Source organism: Pelmatolapia mariae, linkage group LG3_W (genome assembly GCF_036321145.2).
Source record: "Pelmatolapia mariae isolate MD_Pm_ZW linkage group LG3_W, Pm_UMD_F_2, whole genome shotgun sequence".
NCBI classification, from domain to species: Eukaryota; Metazoa; Chordata; class Actinopteri; order Cichliformes; family Cichlidae; genus Pelmatolapia; species Pelmatolapia mariae.
In genome coordinates, this window is record NC_086229.1 from 26,730,756 (window position 1) to 26,755,273 (window position 24,518).

General features: G+C 38.7%; 1 pseudogene; it reads right to left on the reverse strand.

Annotated features, from left to right (window-relative positions):
- LOC134621475 (NLR family CARD domain-containing protein 3-like) overlaps positions 1 to 23,740 on the reverse strand; it is a 68,287-nt pseudogene extending 44,547 nt beyond the window's left edge.
- Positions 23,741 to 24,518: the final 778 nt, after the last annotated feature.

Here is a 24,518-nt window from a genome sequence, read left to right on the forward strand (position 1 = left end):
AGAGGGGTCAGACCAGCACAGTCTCTGCTGTTCAAAAGAAAAAGCGCAGGTCTAAGTTGCAGCCCCCCATCTACGTCGGATTTTGCTTCAGCAGATTCAGCAGCACTGCCGGAGACTTTCTGTAATTTCTGTAATTTATTACAGCTCATCATCCCTGTCTCTTTTCCTCTTTCTCCCTGTTGTGGGTGGCTGACCCACTCCCTCATCCCTTTCGTTTTGGTCACCCACTGCTGCGCTTGGCCCCTTGAGTTTCCTCAGAAAGAGAGGAAATTAGGACAGGAGGCCTAATGGAAGGCCTCTGTCCTATCACCTCATCCATGAAGGCAAACCAGGGCCAAGTAGTAGAAGTGGGCCTCCCAATGACTGCCTCTCCTGACCCTGGTTACTTGCAATCCCAAAGGCATAGGAAATCAAAAATGACAGTAGACAAATAAAAACCACACAACACAACAACTTTTAGTAATTGCACATTTATTAACTTGTATTCTTAAAAATTATCTTCTTGATAACACACATATGTACTTTTCTTTAAGTTATGTCATTTCTCTCTGGCCTTCAATAGGGTGACTTTCTTCTCCAGGTCCATCTTCTCCAGAATTGTCCTGATCACACACAACAAGTAAGCGAAGAGAGGAAACCATGACAACTATCTTAATCCCTAAGTCCAAAAGTTTTCACAGCAGAACACAAGAGTAATACTGTCTGGACATCACAGGTTCTGTACAGCAGCGGTCCCCAACCAGTCCGTGAGTCGTTTGGTATCATTCTTCCATTAAAACTCATGGTCACACTAAAAAACTCCAACAACACGCATTTAAAAATGGGCACCTACAATAATAAATTACATAATATTTATATATAATAATAAATCCAAATATGGCAAAAGTCTCTTTCCGAGCAATATACCCACTCGCATCAGACTGAGTTGATCACCTCTGGAATTTCCCACAGAAGACTGCAGACTAGTGATGGGATTTCCGGCTCTTTTTAGAGAACCGGCTCTTTCGGCTCGGCTCACTAAAAAGAGCCGGCTCTTTCGGCTCCGAACCGGCTCTTCAGGTTGTTTTGTTGCTTTAATTAATTTATTAATACAATAATATAAAATTATGCACAAAAGGAATTACTAATGTAAAAAAAGTGGATTTATTTATATATGTTTATATATAAATATATACAGTGGCCCCTAGAGACACGTACAAACTCCAAAAAGCACGTACAAACTCTAAAACACATTTCTAGCGTTAACTGAACTTCCAAAACAGAGCTACCTAGATCACTTAAATTACACAATTGAAAGCATATGTTTATTGTTTGTGTATTTATACACAAGCACTCATATATATTCAAATAATTAAAAAAAAAAGTTCATTTACCTCTTACTACCACACACCGGTCGTTGGTACTTGCTGGCTTGTGTAGCCTCTAGGTAACAAAAGCTCAACACTGCGCCTAGCATTCTGGAGCACTTCTGTTGTCTTGTGTACATGTTTTGGAGTTTTTACGTGCTTCTGAGGCTACGTCCACACGTACACGGGTATTTTTGAAAACAGAGATTTTCCGTTTTCGTTTTAAAAAATAATCCCGTCAACATGTAAATGCAGAAATGAAGGAAAATGCTGCTAGGAGCATGCCAAAACAACAGGTGCCAATATATTCCTAAACGTGTAGAAATGTTGGCCAATCAGAAGTCTAGAAGCCTCGGTGGGAAATAGTAAACAAAGATGGGGCATAGAAGCAGAACCGAGTCGTATGTGTGGAGGGACAGTAACTGTGTGTGTATATGTAAGCATTTAAACACTGCAGAGAGTACAATTAACAGTAACAGTATTGTAGAAATTCATTTCACCGAAACAAAACGTGGCGCACAGTGTGACGTCAAAAAAGGCGCACATCTTTGACGCTGCGTTTTCTCTGTTTTCCTCATCCACACGTAAATGCAAAAACGGAATTTTAGAAAATATCCACCCTGACAGGCATTTTTTTAGAAATCTCCATTTTTAAAAATACCCGGGTACGTGTGGATGTAGCCTGAGTTTTTATGTGTTTTGGAGTTTTTACGTGCTTCTGAGTTTTTACGTGTTTTGGAGTATGTACGTGCTTCAGGGTTTGTACGTGTTTTGAAGTTTGTACGTGCTGCTTTGTCTCTAGGGGCCACCGTAAATATACTTTTATTTAGTCACTCCACATAAAATGTAATAAATAAATCATATAATACAAAAACCAACTAGTCACTGTTCAACTTTTAACTATTTAAATTTTCAGCTTCACCCTTTAAACAAATTTAAAATGAAACAACACAAAACACTGCAAACCACAGCACAATTAAATATAAATTAAGATATGAAAAAGAAGATGCATATTCTCTGTCATATGGGCCTGCATGCAAACTTTCGAAATGGCTCTAAGAGCCATTTCGTTCGCGAACGACCCATCACTACTGCAGACATCACCCCACACACCCACTACCTTTTCAAAGCTCCTCTGCCACTCACCTGGCAGAGAGTAGGTTACAGTACTCATATGAATATGATGTGTAAATTGATTTATTCTTGTACCCACATGCCACAGTGGCCAAATTATCCACCTCAGTGAAGAGGTGATTGATTTCTCCTCATTTTAATAAATTGAGCTTTTTGGTCTTTGTTCCCTAAAACATATCACAAAAAGGTTCATTTGCAAAAATCAAAATTAGCTGTATGTAAGCGGCAATTCATGAAAAACCGTGTGAACCACCATACAAGTTAGTTAATTAAAAAACACATCTATGCAGATGCCCAAAGCTTAACAAAAGAACCACTATAACAATTTAACTTTTGTACCACTAGATTCTCAAATACTTACATTTAAAAGTGTTTTCCTCTCCCACTTTGACCGCCATCGTTATCAGAACAAAAATCTCCTGTACGGCCCGCAGTGAATCCTGAGATATGGTAGGACACGAAGGATACACCCGACCCATCCTTAAAATTCAGGGAAAAGAAGGACGCATTTGTTGCCACACTTGGAGCACTCTTCGAATTTGGACAGCCTTTGCCGTGTCCCTGTGACATCATTGCCTCCAAATACGGTATTTGAAGAATCCTTTCCCTGAATTTGGACACAGCCATCCTTCAAATTCTTGGAAATGAAGGACGCATTTGTCGCCACATTTGGAGGACTCTTGGAATTTGGACAGCCTTCATCGCGTCTCTGCGACGCCATTGCCTCCAAACATGGCATTTTAAGCATCCTTCCCCTGAATTTGGACACAGCCAGAAGTTAAGCTCATTGCAATTGAACCTCCTCACCCGTCGTTCAGATCTGGCATTTGGAACTATTTTGGTTTTCCCGTCAAGTATGACTCTGATGGTCAGCGCATCGTGGACAAAAGTACAACAGTATGTTTGAGGTGCCACGCAATGCTCAATTACATCGGTGGGAACAACGAATATGACTGCACATTTATGCCGACATCACCCTACTGCAAAGACAAGTGGAAGCAGACAAAAACAACAACAAGCACACATGCTACAAACTTTACCCCAGTCATTTAGACAGCCGTTAGCACATGATCCTAAGAGGGCAAAAGAAATAGACAGTAGTCATGTGCGAGTCATGAACAAATCGTTCAATACTCGAGAATCACTTTACTGAGTCGTGAATCATGATTCACAATCCCAACTGACTCATCCCTGTTACTGTTATCCAACTAATTTCATTAGTATAAATATATCTAGCTTATTTCAGTCGTTATGCAAATGTACTAATTATAAGATTGGGGAAACCTGCAGTCAGTTGAGACTGAAGAAGTCATTTGGATGAGTGACGAAATGTTTCTCCCACTGAAAACACTACATCCAGATGAACAGAATCAACTTTTGGATATCTAGCTTATAATTAAAATTGCGGAAAAAAAACAACCGCCCGTTTCTTAAGAAGAACATTTCTACTGTGGACTGGAAGCAGTAGCGGTTTTGATACGGGCGGTTGCCCGGGGCAGCATCATGGTGGGGAGCGGCAACACGGGCATCGGCAAAAAAAAATAAAATAAATTTCTCGTACTCATGTTGCCCCGACATCATGCCAGCGCATATTGGGAATGGCATAGGCACCGAATGGTTTTTTATCGCCCATTTGCTGGGAGTAAGGGCGCCCTCCGTTTGCGTGGTGCGCCTGCTGCTTGCGGCACAGGGAGGAGAGGGTGGGGCGGCAGGGGATTCTCTGGCTGGCTGGAGCAGCATCTAATAACCAACTCGCAAAATAAAACAAAATAAAAACAAACCAACAAACACGAAAACACCAGACATTATGATACAGACTTATAACTTGCACTGGTGTTTTTTGGTCGAAATTCTATACACGAAAAGTGAGCGCGACAGTCCTCAGTGCGCCTGCTTGCTGCTGAAGTCAAAGTAAACTTTATTCTCATCTCCGCTATACAGTCCAGTATATAGAGAGACGAGACGACGAGGCTCCAGTTACAGCAGTGCAAGTAAACAAACAATAAATATAAGAAGAGTAAGAAAAAAAAATACACTTTAGGACTAGGGGTATAGGGATCAATACAAATATAAAATGTATAATTTACAGTTTGATGATTTAGTCTCACACACAACCCGTCGAAAGAGGAGGGGGGCCTGCTTCTTCCAAATGGAGCACATTTCATTCATAATGTTGTAAATCCAAGTCCATTATGTATTCATGATTTGAACCCTGGGTTGTGCAAAATCCCAGAAATGAACCCTAGACAAAGTGAATCTGTGATAATGGCAGGTCATGTATCCTGAAACAATCAGAATCAGAATACTTTATTAATCCCTAAGGAAATTATGTGGGTTACAGTTGCTCCAAGAAGAAATGGTAAAAATAGTAACAGTAACAGACTAAACTCCAAACAACACCTTATGTTACAGATTTTACACATTTAAGAAATAGCACTAATATATATAGATCACTCAATTATAAATATCAAGGATTAACAGAGGTGATTATAAATAAATATCAAGAAAATTGATGAGAATATCCCAGAGTAGAAAAGAGCCTGTGTTCAGCACAATATTAATTAGTCATTGTCAATTCTTGATTTGCGCCCTGTTCTCATCGTATGGCGAATTATGATGGCTGTTTGGTAGCCGTTCGCATAGTATGCATACTCTCTCTCTCTTCATGTATGTGTGTTTCTCTGGTGAAATTCAATATGGTTCCAACAAGTTTTATATTAATGTACAATCCATAATATGTTTTATGTCTGTGTGTGTGTGTGTGTGTGTGTGGGGGGGGGGGGGGGGGGGGCGCCAGAGGGAGTGTTCGCCCAGGGCGCCAAACAGGCTAGGACCGCCACTGACTGGAAGGAAAAACCCTGAGTAGAAAGCTTGCATCAAGACAATAGTTCACCAGCTCACAGTAGCATCGCTAACAGCTGCTAACATGCTAACAGCACATTTGAGTTACTCACCCCCATCCTTCCTCAGAGCTAATGTCCGGTGCGGAATCGTAGCTTGAACGAATCGACTCACCCCCTCCCTCTTGGTTCACAGCTTCTTTTTATTATTATTCCTGGTTGGCAACCAACGTTAAGGTGCATTACCGCGCCCCAGCTCACAGGTCAGTGGACGCTCACGCTACATACGACTCACTCACCCCTCCCTCCCGACTCTCAGCTGCCGAAACTCAGAGCGTGTTACCATGGAAGAGTCGCTCCTTCACCTGAGATGAAGTCTGATAGTCTGACTGACGCAACATAACATTCAGTCTACAGTTTGTTTGTTTTGCAAAGATAATAAACAGACTAAAAAGAATATTTGAACTTCAGTTCCACCACTATTTAAAAAAAACATTCTGCTGCTTCAATAATGTAAGTAAAATAATCAGAAATTTGCTATTTCACTAAATTATTTAGATGAGAAAATATATAATAAAATACTAAATACTAATATAATAAAATAAATACAATAAATGTTCCCTTCAGGAATCTTTTTTGTTTTTGCTCTATAAAATAGTTGTTTTCTTTTTCAATCACTCATCTTAGAAGTAGGAATTACATTAAAAGAGAAACAAATTAAGTTAGAGTGAAATTAAGTTTGCCTTTTTTTAACTCTCTCGGCAACTGACTCAGTGACTCAAATGACTCAAAAAAACTGGTTAATTTTGGTGAGTGACTCATTCAAACTCAATTCAGTTAAAAGAAATTGCTACTATTGCTGTCAACATGCAACACTAATATAAGTTTTATTTTGGAAAGAGCCATTTCTCTTTAATAAACTCTCTTTTCCACAGATGAGTGATTTCTCAACCAGATAGATTTATTTTTCTATTACTTTGTTGTTTGAGCAAAATTTAATTTAAAAACTATACTTTTAAGTTAAAAGAAATATTTATAATTTTAATAAATAACAAATGAAAAAGGCATGACGATTTTATTTGTATCGAAAAAATATCGAACAGTGACACCTAAGTATCTAACCGAACGGAACTGTGAATTTTGTGTATCATTGCACCCCTAATGTATGTATATATATATATATATATATATATATATATATATATATATATATATATATATATGTATGTATATATGTATATATATATATATATATATATATTCTTGATTGATCACATCTGCATAAAACAAAAGGGTAGTGACTGAGCAACACAGAAGATGTTTACAGCTCTTCCTCGTCTATCAAACATATATATATATATATGTATATTTATATATATACATATATATATATATTCTTGATTGATCACATCTGCATAAAACAAAAGGGTAGTGACTGAGCAACACAGAAGATGTTTACAGCTCTTCCTCGTCTATCTAACATTCTCCCCATACCTGAGAGTTTCCAGTTTCCAGGTTGAATCCTTCTGTCCAGCTGACAGCAGCCTAATTCCTGAGTCTCCTGGATGATTATAGCTCAGGTCCAGCTCTCTCAGATGGGAGGGGTTGAAGCTCAGAGATGATTCCAGAGACGTACAGCCTTCTTCTGTGATCAGACAGCCTGACAGACTGCACACACACACACACACACGTAAATTAAATTACAATTTTCAGATGTTCCCCTGTGAGCAGGACATGGTGACAGTGAGGAGGGCAAACTCCTCATCAATAGACAGAGACCATCAAATTCTTGCTCAGCGAGGTTCAACCTTATTCTTTGACATGTTGATCTTACTGGTGGAAGTGGGGACATGAATCTCGAACTAGTTTGGTCCTATCTAATCTTACACACATTCTACAGTTGTTGCATTTTCAAGTGAAATAAGTTCTAACCCCTAGCTAGTAGAGGACTCTGTGGTCAACTTTGGAAATGTTCATGTGTCTGCACAACGCCTGAGTGACTGTTCTACACTGGCATTAGTGTAAGGGTAAGGGCTTAACCCAGCAAACCTTCCCTTCCATTCCAGGCTACCCAATGTACAGTTTCTGGATAAGAAAACTGACTGCTTGATGATATGTTTAACTATTCAAGGCATGGTAAAGTATTTGGTAGTGATTTTCACCAAGACATGGATGGACTCCAACCCCTCTAAATAGTGTGATTCATGTGAATGGTTCATCAACATGAATCAGTGGTAAAACTTGAAGTGGTGGTGTATATACAGTATATACAGCGCTGTGAAATTTTTTTCCCAAATTTTAAAACAAACCCAAGAACAATAATAAGAATAATAATAAAGGATTTAAAACAAAGATAACAAATAAATACAACATTACTTTTTTAAAAGGAAAATGTAATGTATTTAAGGACCAGAGATGACCAACGTGTTACTGTAATCCAATTACTTTTTTCAAGTAAGGAGTAAAGTAAGGGATTACTATTGCAAAAACAGTAATTAGATTACTGTTACTTTCCCGTAAGCATGCTGCGTTACTGCATTACTAAAACCGTGACTTTTTGCGAGAGTGTCTCATGACAATGACGTAAGCGAGTGCGACGTTCGTGGCAACAGCTCTGTGCAGATCAACAATGGATAATATATCGAGTGTGGAAGAGAGTATGAGCGTGCAGCGTTTAAAGCGTCGAAGTACCGACCTTACTTTGAGTTTGATTCCGTAAAAAGTGACAAAAACATTAGTGTCCACTGTTCACTGCGTGGGAAGAAAACTTCTTTTTACAGCGAAAAAAACCCTAAATTTGAAATTCACAGACAAACTTGCGGATTCTTCCACTGACTGCTGCGGCACACCTGCACAAGGGCAAACATCCACCTGGTATAGAGCTGAAAATACAGCAACAGGACCGCTGAGTCTTTGATTTTATTTATTTTCTGCTGTGTTTCACTTGCATTTATTTGAAAGACTGAGTGTAAACACAAAACAATATATTATTTTATGTGCTGGAATGTCCGGAAAATAGGTTTAAATGTTAAACAAATTTCTTCCAGTCAGAGAATGTTGCATATAATTTAATGTTTGCTTGATGCATAAAGTTAAAAGATTAAAACTAATAAAACAAGTTTTAAAAATAGACTTTTCCATTTGATTACATTTTGTATGATGGATTATGCAGAAAAAGTAGAACTGGGCTGAAAGATCTATTCCTTTATTATCTATTCAGGTTGTAAATAGAGATGGCACGATACCACTCTTTTTATTATTATTCCTGGTTGGCAACCAACGTTAAGGTGCATTACCGCGCCCCAGCTCACAGGTCAGTGGACGCTCACGCTACATACGACTCACTCACCCCTCCCTCCCGACTCTCAGCTGCCGAAACTCAGAGCGTGTTACCATGGAAGAGTCGCTCCTTCACCTGAGATGAAGTCTGATAGTCTGACTGACGCAACATAACATTCAGTCTACAGTTTGTTTGTTTTGCAAAGATAATAAACAGACTAAAAAGAATATTTGAACTTCAGTTCCACCACTATTTAAAAAAAACATTCTGCTGCTTCAATAATGTAAGTAAAATAATCAGAAATTTGCTATTTCACTAAATTATTTAGATGAGAAAATATATAATAAAATACTAAATACTAATATAATAAAATAAATACAATAAATGTTCCCTTCAGGAATCTTTTTTGTTTTTGCTCTATAAAATAGTTGTTTTCTTTTTCAATCACTCATCTTAGAAGTAGGAATTACATTAAAAGAGAAACAAATTAAGTTAGAGTGAAATTAAGTTTGCGATTTTTAACACTCTCTGGGCAACTGACTCAGTGACTCAAATGACTCAAAAAAACTGGTTAATTTTGGTGAGTGACTCATTCAAACTCAATTCAGTTAAAAGAAATTGCTACTATTGCTGTCGACATGCAACACTAATATAAGTTTTATTTTGGAAAGAGCCATTTCTCTTTAATAAACTCTCTTTTCCACAGATGAGTGATTTCTCAACCAGATAGATTTATTTTTCCATTACTTTGTTGTTTGAGCAAAATTTAATTTAAAAACTATACTTTTAAGTTAAAAGAAATATTTATAATTTTAATAAATAACAAATGAAAAAGGCATGACGATTTTATTTGTATCGAAAAAATATCGAACAGTGACACCTAAGTATCTAACCGAACGGAACTGTGAATTTTGTGTATCATTGCACCCCTAATGTATATATATATATACATTAGGTGACACTAATATATTTTTTATGTCCGATACCGATACCAATATCATAAATTTGGATATCGACCGATACCGATATGAATCCGATATAGTGTGTTTTTTAATCAATAAAACTGTTTTTTTTTTTATATCTTGCTGCATTTTGTATAAGTTCATACTCATGTTTAAATATCAACAACACTAAAAGCTATTCTGTTATACCTGTATGTAAAAAATACACTGCACCCAAAATATTTCATAGTTCAGCAATACTGATCAATCTAATAAACTTAAACCTACTCCATCCTCCCTATTCTGGTATTTTAAAGAGTAAGCAACCTAACAAATAAGGTTGCAAACTCACAGCAAAAATAAAAAATAAAAATAGGGAACCACCCCCCACCTCATGATCTTTAATCGACGTAATCAACTTTAATTTGACGTAGTGTGAAAAAAAATGCACAGAAATCAATTATTTTTCAAGAATAATTAAATAGATTCAACATCTTTCTTCAACAGAACTGCAGACTGCACAGATGGTACCTTCCCAAAGGAAAAAGTACTATAGCTTACTAAGGTATATTAGACTTAATAGTTAATATATACAGTAATGGACTTCTATACATTTTACATCAGATTAAAACTTTGGGTGTAAGATTCAGATAATTATTTATTAAAAGCTAAATATTTTAAATGAGAATAAGAAAGAAAAGTATGTCTTTGTGCCCCCCTTTTCCCTGTTCATGCTCTATCGGCCCCCCTGGCTAAACTTTACTAGATCCGCCCATGCACAGTTACCAGTCGTCAGCTGCGTAGAAAAGGATCCTGGTGTAGAAAGTAATATTAAATAAATTCTAACAACAGATTATCAAGCTTAAACGTGCTGCTGTTGTTCAGCCGCTGGTTTCCTCTTTCTGGCGCGAAGTGGGCAATAAACAAACAAGAGAGAATGACTCGCGACAGAAAAGCCGATCAGCTGATCATTAATCAGTTTCACGATTGAAGTAGCAACAGGAGAGGGAGGGAGAGAGAAGAGGCAGTCGCTCCACATATTGGTTGTTAAGCTTAACGCGGGAATGCTTTACAAACATTCAGAGATGAACTTACACACTTGCTTTACTTCTCTCTGTTATAACTTTCTCGGAAAGGAAATGCCGGTTTGGTAGCGAGGCTCCGAATGCTCAACCAGACCGCCTGCAGGTTTCGCACGCCACAGCCGCTCTATGACGTGATGCATACTTTTGTGAGGTGCTTTTTTGATATTTAATGGATTGGATTACATTTTTTATTTCTCTCCGATATCCGATCCAGTAATTTAGGTCAGTATCGGACCGATACCGATACATAATATCGGATCGATCCATCTCTAGTTGTAAATCGTGTTTTTAAAAAGTAACTAAGTAACTAAGTAATTAATTACTATTGAAAATAAGTAATCAGTAAAGTAACGGGATTACTTTTGGGGGGAAGTAATCAGTAATTAGTTACTGATTACTTTTTTCAAGTAACTTGACCAACACTGTTAATGACTATTTCGTTTACTGAATTTACTGAATTTCTTTATTGAAATTTATTGGCAGACTAATTCCTGGCCATTGAGGCTAGCAACTGGGATATGGAAAGTCACCTCTCTGGTTTAGAAAGAGCCTTAGATAGAGTTTGAGGTTGAGAGATACTGACCACATAGTTGCGCACACTATATGTGTTATGGAATATACGGCTTGGGTTATGGAACCAGTCTACTGAAGCAGAGCTGGATTCTATTCCAGTCTGGAGTTGCCCTCAGTGAGATGCGGTAGTCTAGAGCGGGTATCCTTATATTCCCTCAGCTAGGTGCCTGTACACTGGAGTATTGTAGGTGGATGAGAAAGTCGTTTCCCTGCACCTTCAGGCCAGGGAACAGGTCCTGACTGGTGTTTATGCTTATACGCAGAATCATAGCTCAGACTAGCCAACCTACATGGAGCCTTAATGTGAGACTACAGTGCTCATGTTGGGAATGACATGCTCATCTTAAATGACATCTTTATGCCCATAATGCACAATCATTTCCAGAGCCTCCTGTGCGCTGTAAAAGTCTTGCCCCTCCCCAAAATGACTGCCCACAATTCTTGTAATTTTTGTTAACTTATAAAACAAAGCAAAAAGCAAACAAAAAAAACCCCACATATATGCAAAAAACACAAAACAACAAAACATATCTTGATCTGACCTGAGAGTTTCAAGTTTACAGTTTGGACTCTCAACTCCTACAGATAGAAGCTTCAAGCCTGAATCCTTCAAGTTGTTGTTACTCAGGTCCAGGTCTGTCAGACTAGAGGACTGGAAGCTGAGAACCGAGGACAGAACTTCACAGGAACTCTCTAAGAGGTTACAGTGACTCAGTCTGCAGAATTATGAACAAGAAGACAAATAACTAAATAAACACTGATATTAAGCCTATTCATAGTTGTCCTAGGAGATGGGAAAGAAAAATGTCTGGACTTCTTTAGGTTCTAGTAATTTAAGTCCAGATGCTTTCCTTTCCAAGCTCCTCAGACTACAATGAACTGGATGATTGAGAATCTTCACAGACTTATTCACAGTTTATTAAGGAGTTAGTAGATTTTGTATGGCTTAAAGTTTCAAGACTGTCTGAAATTCTTAATGTGATAGTTTACCAGGACTTAAGCTGGAATACTAAAAATACAACTATACAAGAACACATGGATGAACTTCGCAAGATCTTTACTTCTTGGTTTATTTAATTTGTTTTTAAATGATAAGAAAACAGAATATATCTTGACCTGAGCATTTTCAGTTTACATTGTGGAAACTTCACTCCAACAGATAGAAGCTTCACTCCTGAATCGTGGAGGTCATTGTTACTCAGGTCCAGCTCTCTCAGACTAGAGGCCTGGGAGTTGAGAACTGAAAACAGAACTTCACAACTTTTGTCTGAGAGGTTACAGCCACTCAGTCTGAAACAATAAAAGAACAATAAACAAACACTGTTGAAGTGAAATGATGGTGCATTGAAGAGTTATCCATTTTAACACTCTATAGCTATCCATTTAGCAATCTTGATCAACAAGATAAAATTGATCTGTGGTTTTTTTCTTCATTTTTTTTCTTCCACTACAGCTCAAACAGTTAGATCCTCCCTAAGGGCTAATTACAGAGTTTTTTTAAGGAGAAGTTTTCCTTTTTAAAATATAGGTTTGAAAAAAAGAAACTTCAAATCAGCTACTCATGTTGTTCGCTTCTCTCAATGGATGTCTATACATTTTAGTATTGTTCTTTAGATTTTATTGATCATTTTGAAAGCTCCTCTTGATCTGGCCCAATGTACATAGCAGAATTATTGTGTGCACATTAGCCTGACAGGCACCTCTTAATTTTACTATTTAAATGTGCAATTTTCGAAAGAAGAAGAAAGTGTCGATAATGTTCCATTCTCTAAAATAAATTTAGGGATAGCCATTGATCTGATCTCTGATGAAAGCAATCAGGAAATAAACTCATATTTGACTGACTCCACCATTTTCATATTTCTTGAAATCAACACTTCTTAAAATACAATCATAAGAACAAATTTACTTACAGAGCTTTGTTGGAGGCTTTGACCACTGGCAGCAGCCTCAGAAGAGCCTCCTCTGAAGCAGAGTATTTCTTCAGGTCAAACACATCCAGATCTTTTTCTGATGACAGTAAGATGAAGACCAGAGCTGACCACTGAGCAGGAGACAGTTTACCTGTAGAGAGACTTCCTTTTCTCAGGGACTGTTGGATCTCCTCCACTAGAGAAAGATCATTCAGTTCATTCAGACAGTGGAACAGATTGATGCTTTTCTCTGCAGACAGATTCTCACTGAGCTTCTCCTTGATGTACTGGGCTGTTTCCTGACTGGTGTATAAACTACTTCCTGTCTGTGTCAGCAGACCTCGCAGGAGAGTCTGATTGGTCTGCAGTGAGGAACCCAGGAGGAAGCGGAGGAACAAGTCCAGGTGTCCATTTGGACTCTGTAAGGCCTTGTCCACAGCACTCTGGTGGAGAAATTTTAAATTACTCTTCTTTTTAAAAAAAATTAACTTCTGGGAGGTTGTTTGTTGTTCCTCCAGCAGATTGACTCCCGAGTTGATGAAGGTCAGATGGACATGAAGAGCAGCCAGAAACTCCTGAACACTCAGATGGATGAAGCAGAACACCGTGTCCTGGTACAGTCCTCTCTCCTCTTTAAAGATCTGTGTGAACACTCCTGAGTACACTGAGGCTGCTCTGATATCGATGTCACACTCCGTCAGGTCTGATTCATAGAAGATCAGGTTTCCTTTCTGCAGCTGATCAAAAGCAAGTTTTCCCAGAGACTCAATCATCTTCCTGCTCTCTGGACTCCAGTGTGGATCTGTCTCAGCTCCTCCATCATACTTGACCTTCTTCACTTTTGCCTGAACCACCAGGAAGTGGATGTACATCTCAGTCAGGGTCTTGGGCAGCTGACCTCCCTCTCTGGTTTTCAGCACATCCTCCAGAACTGTAGCAGTGATCCAGCAGAACACTGGGATGTGGCACATGATGTGGAGGCTTTGTGATGTTTTGACATGGGAGGTGATCATGTTTGCTTGCTCCTCATCTCTGAATCTCTTCCTGAAGTACTCCTCCTTCTGTGGATCAGTGAACCCTCTGACCTCTGTCACCATGCCAACACAGTCACAAGGGATCTGATTGGCTGCTGCAGGTCGTGTGGTTATCCAGATGCGAGCAGAGGGAAGCAGTTTTCCCCTGATGAGGTTTATCAGCAGCACATCCACTGAGGTGGACTTTCTAGGGTCAGTTAGGACTGTGGTTTTGTGGAAGTCCAGAGGAAGTCGACACTCATCCAGACCATCAAAGATGAACACAACCTGGAAGTCTTCAAAGCTGCAGATTCCTGCTTCTTTGGTTTCAGTAAAGAAGTGATGAACAAGTTCCACCAAGCTGAACTTTTCCTCTTTCAGCACATTCAGCTCTCTGAAAGTGAATGGAAATATGAACTGGATGTCCTGGTTGGCTTTGTCTTCAGCCCAGTCCAGGGTGTATTTCTGTGTTAAGACTGTTTTCCCAATGCCAGCCACTCCCTTTGTCAGCACTGTTCTGATTGGTTCATCTCTTCCAGGTGAGGCTTTAAAGATGTCTTCTTGTCTGATTGTTGTTTCTGGTCTGTCAGGTTTCCTGGATGCTGTTTCAATCTGTCTGACTTCATGTTCATCATTGACCTCTGCAGTCCCTCCCTCTGTGATGTAGAGCTCTGTGTAGATCTGATTCAGAAGGGTTGGGTTTCCTGCTTTAGAAATCCCCTCAAACACACACTGGAACTTTTTCTTCAGCTTTGTTTTAATTTTACATTTGCAAATTGCTGCAAGATGTTCTGAAAACAAAATAAAAAGAAATCAAACAGAGAAAAAAATCATGAAGTGCACATGACGAGTTTTAATCTCTTAACATTTGATACACAGTTAGTCCATATACAGTGGAGCAAAAATGTCATGGCTGTGTGCGGGCAGGCAGGGGGATAGGACCCAAAATGCAGGACTCTGAGGCAGACGAGAACTCAAAATGCACAGCTTTATTGCTGGAGCAACGGAACAAAAACTAAATTAAACTGAGAATACAAAAAATAAACTAGGCAGGCAGACAGAACACACAGATAATGTGAGGGTACGACGCAACACTGAGCAAGGCCAAACACAGGGCTAATATACACAGGGAAGTAATCAGGGAATGGAAGACAGGAGGGAGACACAGCTGGGAGAGATCAGGGCTAATGAGACAGGGGGAGCAAAGCTGGACATACTGGCATAGTACACAACCTTTCAAAATAAAACAGGAAACAATAAACAAAGATGCAGACTAAGAAACACGGGCTTTACACGGGCAGAATTAAACCTAAACTAAACACGAGACACAACCTAACGGCTAATCTCAGTCCACGATGGCCGGTGTCCCTGCAGATTTTAGATCTCACCTTGGGTCAACACACCTGAATCACATGATTAGTTCGTTACCAGGCCTCTGGAGAACTTCAGGACATGTTGAGGAGCTAATTTAGCCATTTAAATCAGCTGTGTTGGTTCGAGGACACATCTGAAACCTGCAGGGACACCGGCCCTCGTGGACTGAGATTGCCCACCCCTGGGCTAATCCCTCACCAAGAATAACTGAAACAGATCTATAATAATAATAAACAAAGCACCAGAGCTTCAGAAAATAATCCATAATGCAAAAATAAACCAAAAAGGATTTGGTCAGCCGCCAGTTGTCCAGGTTCTCCAACTCCAAAATATAGTAGAGGCCTGTAATTTTCATTATAGGCAAACCTCGACTATGAGACACAAAATGAGAAAAGAAAATCCAGAAAATCACATTGTCTGATTTAAATATATGTATACATATATATATATATATATATATATATATATATATATATATATATATATATATTTATAAAATATATATATATATATAAAATATATTAAATTAGATATTAATTAGATATTAAACGATATTAAATAAATAAATATATGTATATATATATATATATATATATATATATATATATATATATATATATATATATATATTATTTTATTTTTTTTCAAATGATGGTGGAAAATAAATATTTGGTCACCTACAAACATGCAAGATTTCTGGCTCACACAGAACTGTTACGTATTCTGTAAGAGGCTCCTCTGTCTTCCAGTCGTTACCTGTATTAATGGCACCTGTTTTAACTCGCTATAACAGTCAGATTAAAAACTCCACTATGGCCCAAATACAAACCAAAAATTGCTGTCACAGGACACCAGAACCAAAATTGTAAACCTTCACCAGGGTGGGAAGACTTAATCTGCAAATCTGCGGATAAGCAGCTTGGTGTGAAGAAATCAACTGTGGGAGCAATTATTGGAAAATGAAAGACATACAAGACCACTGATAATCTCCCTTGACCTCGGACTCCACGCAAGATCTCACCCTGTGGGGTCAAAATGTCACAAAAACGGTTAGCAAAAATCAAGAACCACACAGGGAGACTTGGTGAATGACCTGCAGAGAGCTGAGACCAAAGTAACAAAGGCTACCATCATAGCACACTACGCCGCCAGGGACTAAAATCCTGCAGTGCCAGGCATGTCCCTCTGTTTAAGTCAATACATGTACAGCCCTGACTGAAGTTTGTTATAGAGAGCATTTGGATGATTCAGAAGAGGACTGGGAGAATATCATATGGTCAGATGAAACCAAAATAGAACTTTTTGGTAAAACCTTGACTTGTTGTGTTTGGAGGAGAAAGAATGCCAAGTTGCATCCAAAGAACACCATACCTACTGTGAAGCAGTAGGTATGGTGTCCTCCGTGTAAAGGAAAGAATGAATTGGGCCATGTATCGTGTCATTTTGAGTGAAAACCTTCCATTAGCAAGGGCATTGACGATGAAACAAAGCTAGGTCTTTCAGCATGACAATGATCCCAAACACATTGCCTGGGTAAAGAAAGAGTGGTTTTGTAAAAAAGCATTTCAAGGTCCTGGAGTTCCCTAGCCAGCCTCCAGATCTCAACCCCATAGAAAATCTTTGGAGGGAGTTGAAAGTCTGTGTTGCCCAGCGACTACCCCAAAAACATCACTGCTCAAGAGGAGATCTGCATGGAGGAATGGGTCAAATTACCAGCAACAGTGTGTGAAAACCTTTTGATGACTTGCAGAAAATGTTTGACCTTTTTCATTGTCAACAAAGGGTATATAACAAAGTATTGAGATGAACTTTTGTTATATACCAAATACTTATTTTCCACCATAATTTGCAAATAAATTCTTTAAAAATCAGACAATGTGATTTTCTGGATTTTTTCTCATTTTGTCTCTCATAGTTGAGGTATACCTATGATGGAAATTATAGGCCTCTCTTACCTTTTTAAGTGGAAGAGCTTGCACAATTGGTGGCTGACTAAATACTATTTTGTCCAACTGTACATTTGGACACTAACACAAGTTTGCTTCTTTTTTAAACCTTTCTACTGAAACATATTAAAATGATAGTAAAATAGTGGACATGGACATTATGTGGAGACTTTCAGATTTCATTTTATGATATCCACATTCAAAATGGATTAAGTGTTTAGGAGTTTGAGCTCCTTAACATGTGCCACCCTCTTTTAATTGGACAGTTCACTCAAAGGCTATTTAATGCGCAACGGCATGCAGTCAAAGGACTTACAATGCAGGTAAAACAAGCAACGTATGGAGAAGTTGTGGAACAACTCATGATCCAAAGTATTCCAGGTCATCTGTGGAATGCTTATTGTATGAATGACCCAATCATACGGAAATCATGTAGCCAAACATGAGATCCATGTTGGACACACTGGCAATCCACTGATCTACAAACCATGGAGATGATTCTGGAAACGGCAGCAACAATGTAATGGCTTGGGCATGCATGGCTGCCAGTGGCACTGGGACACTGATGTTTATTGATGCTGTGACACAGGACAGAAGCAGTCAAATGAATTCTGATGTGTTCATACTGTGACATACTGACATACTGTGTGCTCAAATGTAGCTAAATGCAGTAAAATTGATTGGGTAGCATTTAATAATACAGATGTACAATGACCCAAAACAAACAACCAAAGTAACCCAGGAGTTTATTAAATCAGAAAATATGGAATATTATAGAAGGCCAAAGTCAGTCACCTGATCTTAACCCAATTGAGCATGCATTTCACTTGCTGTAGACTAAATTTCAGACAGAAAGGCCCAAAAAGAAACAGCAACTTTATGCTGCTGCAGGAAAGGCCTGGCGGAGCATCAAAAAGGATGAAACCCAAGATCTTATGATGTCCATGAGTTCAACACTTCACACAGTCATTGCCAGCAAAGACTTTTCAAAGAAGAATTAGAAATTAGCATTTTATTTTTATGACACATGCTCATTCATCCAGGCAAGTAAATCACAAAAGGTTCATTCTGTTCATCTGGACGTAGCGTTTTCAGTGGGAGAAACGTTTCATCACTCATCCAAGTGACTTCTTCAGTCTCAGATGATGCAGGTTTCCCCAACCTTATAAATAGTATATTTGCACAATTACTGAAAGTAGCCCACTGAAAGACTAAAGTGCCGTGAGGTCAGTTCCTTGACCATTAATATGCAAATTGTCATGACCATTATGCAAAGAAAGTTTGTGGAAACCTGCATCAGCTTAGACTGAAAAAGTCATTTTGATAAAAGACAGAACATTTCTCCCACTCAAAATGCTACATCCAGATAAATGCCATCAAATTTTTGGCATTTTAGTTTCAGGTATTTAATTAATCAAATTACTTTTCAGCCCCTGAAATGAAGAGAGAGTGTTAAAAATGTCCTCATATTTCTCTCATATTTTTGTTGAACCCAGGGAATTAAAGCTAAATATCTGCTCTTCACCTGCATCTGAGTTGCTTCATTTAAAATTAATTGAGGTAATGTACCAAACCAAAATTAGAAAAAAAATGTCTCTGTCCAATTACTTATGGACCTAATTTATATTTGTTAACATGACTAATATTAATGAGACATTACTAAATGTTTCATCTATCCATCATATTAAATCTTTACAGAAATCCTCTTACTGCTCTGCAGACGGTCAGCCAGCTCCTCCTGCTTCATTCTCCTCAAGAAGTGCAATGTCATCTTCACAAATACCTCTGTTCTTCTCCTCCTCTGCTCTTCATCTTCTCCCTCCAAAACCTCATTCACAATTTGATTGTCTAAGCATTCTGTGTAATCTGGGCTCAGAACCTCCTGGATTTTCTTCAGCTCGTTCTTCACAAAAGTGATGATGTTGTCCTCCAGCACCTGAAACATGGAGCCAAACATCAGATCCATGTTGGACACACTGACAATTCACTGGTCTACAAAGAACAGCATGGAGATGGCTGTGAACAGAATAGATGTAAAAGTAGTTGCTGTGCATGTACAGACCATAAATATGGAGTCCAGGTGTGTTTGATGCTGATGGGCAGAATGACCGCTGGGACCCTCTGAGCTATCCTGGTCCACTCTGTGGAGGAACCCTAAAGAATCAGTTCAAGCACTGGATAAAGATCCAGCACATCCGTGATTGCACCATCAGTTGCTAAATATGGGTTTATCAGAGTAAACCTTATACATATTCATATAGGGCTTTATGGTGAAAGAGCCTTGGGACTGAATTGGCCTGCATGAAGTGTTTCCTCAGCACCTTGCTAGGAGTAACACATTGCAAAGTAGCAATTAAAAAAAAAGTGAAATCCCATTTTTCAGTAACAAAATAATGTGTTAATATACTAAATTCATGTTATTCTAAATAGAGGTTCTTTGATTATCTGCATGCTGTTCAAGACAATGCAAAAGACAAGATATATTCACAGAAAACACCTCTTCAAGATCATCCTCACCATGTCTTTTCATGGTCCCTGTGCCTGCACGGTCAGCCCAGCACTGCCACAAATGTTTTAGTTTAGATTTTTGTCTCCCTCTCTCTTGGTTTTTCTCACCCCTGTCGCTCTGCCAAGGGTGAAGCTCATTCTCAGCTCCTGCCCTTGGTCAACGCACATGCAGCTACTCACCTGTGATTCCTTACTTTTTTTGCTAGACCCTTCATAAGGCAGGGGCACTGAGCTATTCGGTGATGGAATATTGAGTAACTCATGTTAGTTAAAGCCCGGCTCAGCTAATATCTGTCTCTTGGTGCTTGCCTTTGTAGGAACATTTGTTTCGGTGCTTAGGTTTCCTGGACCTGTCTTGTACCCTGGACTCTGCACTCCTGACCCATGTGGAGACCCCGTTTCCCCCAGGCCCATGGAACTCTGGAACCCTGGCTTTTCCCCTCATCTGTATATGGTGCACCCGGTGTTGTTAAATGAAGATCTGTTCAGTTGTATTTTTCAGTCTGCGCCCAAGTTCATTTCACCAGCCTTGACATTTCTACTCTGAAGAGGATCAAAATCATTCTGAGAAACACCATGACATGGCAATATCTTAAAGCTCTGTCTTTGTTGTAAATGGAGAAGAATCTGGCTTTAACATGAAGGTCAACTAAAGGCTGAGTCCCAAAATCTGCAGGTATTCTCACCAGATGGACTGTTTTGCGAATAATTGTCCTTGGTTTAAAATACTGTATATACCACACCACCAAGGCTGGAAACAGAACAATACTGGAAGAGCATATGGGAGAAGGATGCAACCCATAACAGCAATACTCAGTGGATAGTGGATTTGAGAGCAGAACATAGCAATCTCCCTGAACAGGGTCCAGTAACGATCTCCATGGCAGACATCCAAGAAAGGGTCTCCATTTTTTTTAGATGGCATGGCCAGCTCCAGACGCCTTCCTGACCACTCCGCACAGACTATGCACCTTTTAAGCTGTTTACTTATTTATTGCATTGTTATACATTCCAAAATCTTCTAGTTTTAAAGTTTACAACAGCAGATGACTTCTAAACATCAGTAACAAGTTTGCACATGTAATCTTGGACACTTTTAAACCCAACCAATCCTGGCCGACTGAGATGCTACGTGGTGCAGAAAACAACAAGGGACAGGATACTAAGCCGAGGCAAAGAACAAAGAAGTCCAAGGGGAAACGCACTGGCATTTGGAACAGACTGAGGCAGCAGGCGCGCCACACAACACCACCCAGTATCCTGCTGGCTAATGTACAATTGTTGGGGAACAAACTAGGGAATCTGAGTGCAAGAGTCTCCTTCCAACGAGACACGAGGGATTGCAACATATTGTGTGCTTCACTGAGACATGGCTGACCCCCACTGTGGCGTAACTCCATCAACTCAAGAATGTTGATGTTAGATTCTTTTTTAAATCAGGTTGTGATCTTAAAGTCACTCTCACAGCACTCATTTTAGAGTAATGTTCATCAGTTGTAAAGTCATTTAAATTTCTAAACTGTCCTTTTTCTCTAGTCAGGGTTATGGTGAAATTTAACTTGTTCTTTTGTGTGATTGCACATGGCCCATCACAGGACCCCTTAGTAAGTTGTACAGCATAAGTTTTCAATTCACTTTTGTCAGAAAACTTAACAATATGACAAGTTGCTTTTAGAGCATCCACATTAGCTCATGTAGTAAAAGGACAATCAGTGAGTGTACTTTAACATTTGAGATTCCAAATGAGTCTTGCTTAGAAATATTTCATGGACCTATTTTTTGTATAATGCATCAAACCTGTTCAAATCAGTTGTAATTTATTTGAACTGTTCTAGAGACAAACAATTCCTTTTTGGCTTCTTTGATGCATTTACTTCTGACACCTTAAACTAGATGTCTCATGTTACCATCTTGTATTTCTAAAACCCAGCCTCAGTCTATGTCCTGTACACTTTCAGATGGAAACACCAATGATCTAGATATTCACAAATTTCATCAGGGCATCTTTAACGTCTTAAGATTTAGTTGTTTTTATGTTTCTCATAAAAAAAACCCTTCAGATTTTCAAATGAAAGCAAAGTGACATGCAAGGATATTTTTCTTTAGTGATGTTGCTTCAGCAATCCCAAATACTAATTATTCTGGGATTTTTTATGATCAAACTCTGTGATTTTCCAAATGTGTGTGGAGTAAAATGACCATTCTCTGATAATGCAAATGTTGTGACCAAGAGTCATTCAGGTTTAACAACACAAACTGTTTCGATAGCATGAACAGTCAGTCTTATAGTTCTCACACATGACCATTAGTTTTAGAAACACATTCTTCTTCATCTCAGTTTACATGGTTTTTATGAAGCTGACTTTTAATAGTACAACTAGCGTCTAGCTTTACTTTACTCTGCAGTATAAATGCAAGAATTGATGCAAGAACAGGGTGATCCATGTTTCTATGAACATCGCTTCTTATATCAACAGCTCTGAAAATCCCTTTTTTTAAGTAATGTAGAACTTGATCTCTCTTACTCTCTGTGTCTCTAAAAACCCAACAAACTGGCAATCACCTCTAAACAGTGGGAGTACTTTATTGCTCCTCTATCTCATTGGTAGCAGGTGAAGGTAGGCACGCCTGGAAGGCTGAGCTGATGTGGGCGCAAAGTTTCGAAATGAGCTAGGCAGCATTTGTGATCTGAGACAGTGAGTAAGACAGTCAATTTACCCTGAGTGCTGGATGTGAGAAGATGGATCTCGTGTAGACAGACTGAGGCTTTTGTTAGGGAGATCCCTGTTAACTTGCCTAAGGTTTTGGGGATAAAGGGGAGACGCTGGGGTTTTTTGGGGGGATCGTAAGAGTTTGTGACTCGGACTTTGATTCTCAATTTCCTCGTTCAGATTAAACAAATGCAAATAAATTGTAATAAAGTTTTCCATGGGGGCATGCAGCATCTATCTCTCGCCATCCTCACTGTTACAAAAGCACGAGTTTAACTGAAGACTTTATTATGGTTTAGCACATTATCACACACACACGCACAGGCACATGCATGGGTGTGCACGCAAGCACACATGCACGGGTCTACGGACAGATGGCATTTTTGGCCATAAAAAAAGTAAACTTTATTTTTTGGCTTAAAAATGAGAAACTCTGTTATTAGAAAAAATCCATATTTTTAGTGATCTAATTTTTTGAATAATTGAAAATTAATAAGTTATGGAATATCATAATTTTAATCATATGATTTCTTTTTACTAATATCATAACTTTATTAATAATACATTTTATAACTACCATAAACATTTATTACTTCATAGGTCATAAATAATTTGATTGGGGGTCATAAATCACTTTGTTTGGGTTTGGGTTTAATATCCCTCCTAATAAGGAGTTATATACAAGTTTTAAATTAAATTAGCTAGGCAGAAGAGCTACACAAAAACACTACTGTGTTACTAACAGCTCACCTCTCTGCAGCAGATACCTGCTCCACTTTAAATTCAATTATTTCATCTTTAGACCGATCACTCTTTAAGGACACACAGCTGGGTGGAGGTCCAGGTTGGTTCCTGTGAATAATGATGGAGCAGTGATGTGAGTGCTGAGCTGTGACATGGAGAAGAGTCATGGACAGTTAGAGATGGCCATCTCACCTCTGAGCTTTGGTCTGGCTCTCATGTTCCCCACACAGAGTGCTTTTAGAGGGAGGGACTCCCTCCTCTCTGTCCTCACACTGATCCATGCTGCTCAATTCACATCAGCTCACACACACTTTCTACCTTCACCTGCAGAGGAAACACAAATCATTCATGCGCACATCAACTGAGAGCTGCAGAGGTCATGCTGATGTGTTGGACTAACATCCACTCCATCTGAGACACAACATTTTTAACAGTTCACACAAATGGTCTACCTCATAAATTGCAGTTGATTCAAATTACAGCTGCTCGTATTCTGAATTAAGTCTATGGAACATATAACACCTGTTCGTAAAAAACTCCACTGCCTTTCAGTTCACCTCCATGTGAATTTCAAGATCCTGCTTCTAGTGATGGTTAATTCGATTCTTTTTACTGAATGGAGTTTGAATGAGTCACTCACCAAAGTGAATCTGGTTTTTTGAGTCATTTGAGTCACTGAGTCAGTTGACCAGAGAGTGCAAAAAACGTACATTTTCATTCACACTTAATTTATTTCTCTTTTCATGTAAATCCTACTGCTAAGATGAGTGATTGAAAAAGAAAAACAACTTCTATACAGAAAGAAAAACATTCTAAAGGGAACATTTATTTTATTTATTTTTAATTTATTTTATTAGTATTTTCCTCAAATGTCTCAAATATATATTTTCTCATCTAAATGTCCACTGAGCTGTGTGCCAGGGGGCGGTAATGCTCCTTAACACTGGTTGCCAACCAAGAAGAAGAAGAAGAAGCTGTGAGCCAGGAGGGAAGGGTGAGTGAGTGATTTATTCATGTGCTATTTTCTTGACGTAAGCTTTCTAATCAGGGTTTTTCTTCCACTTCAGAGCAAAAACGTTTTTGTTAAGAAACTGGCTGTTGTTTTTTTCC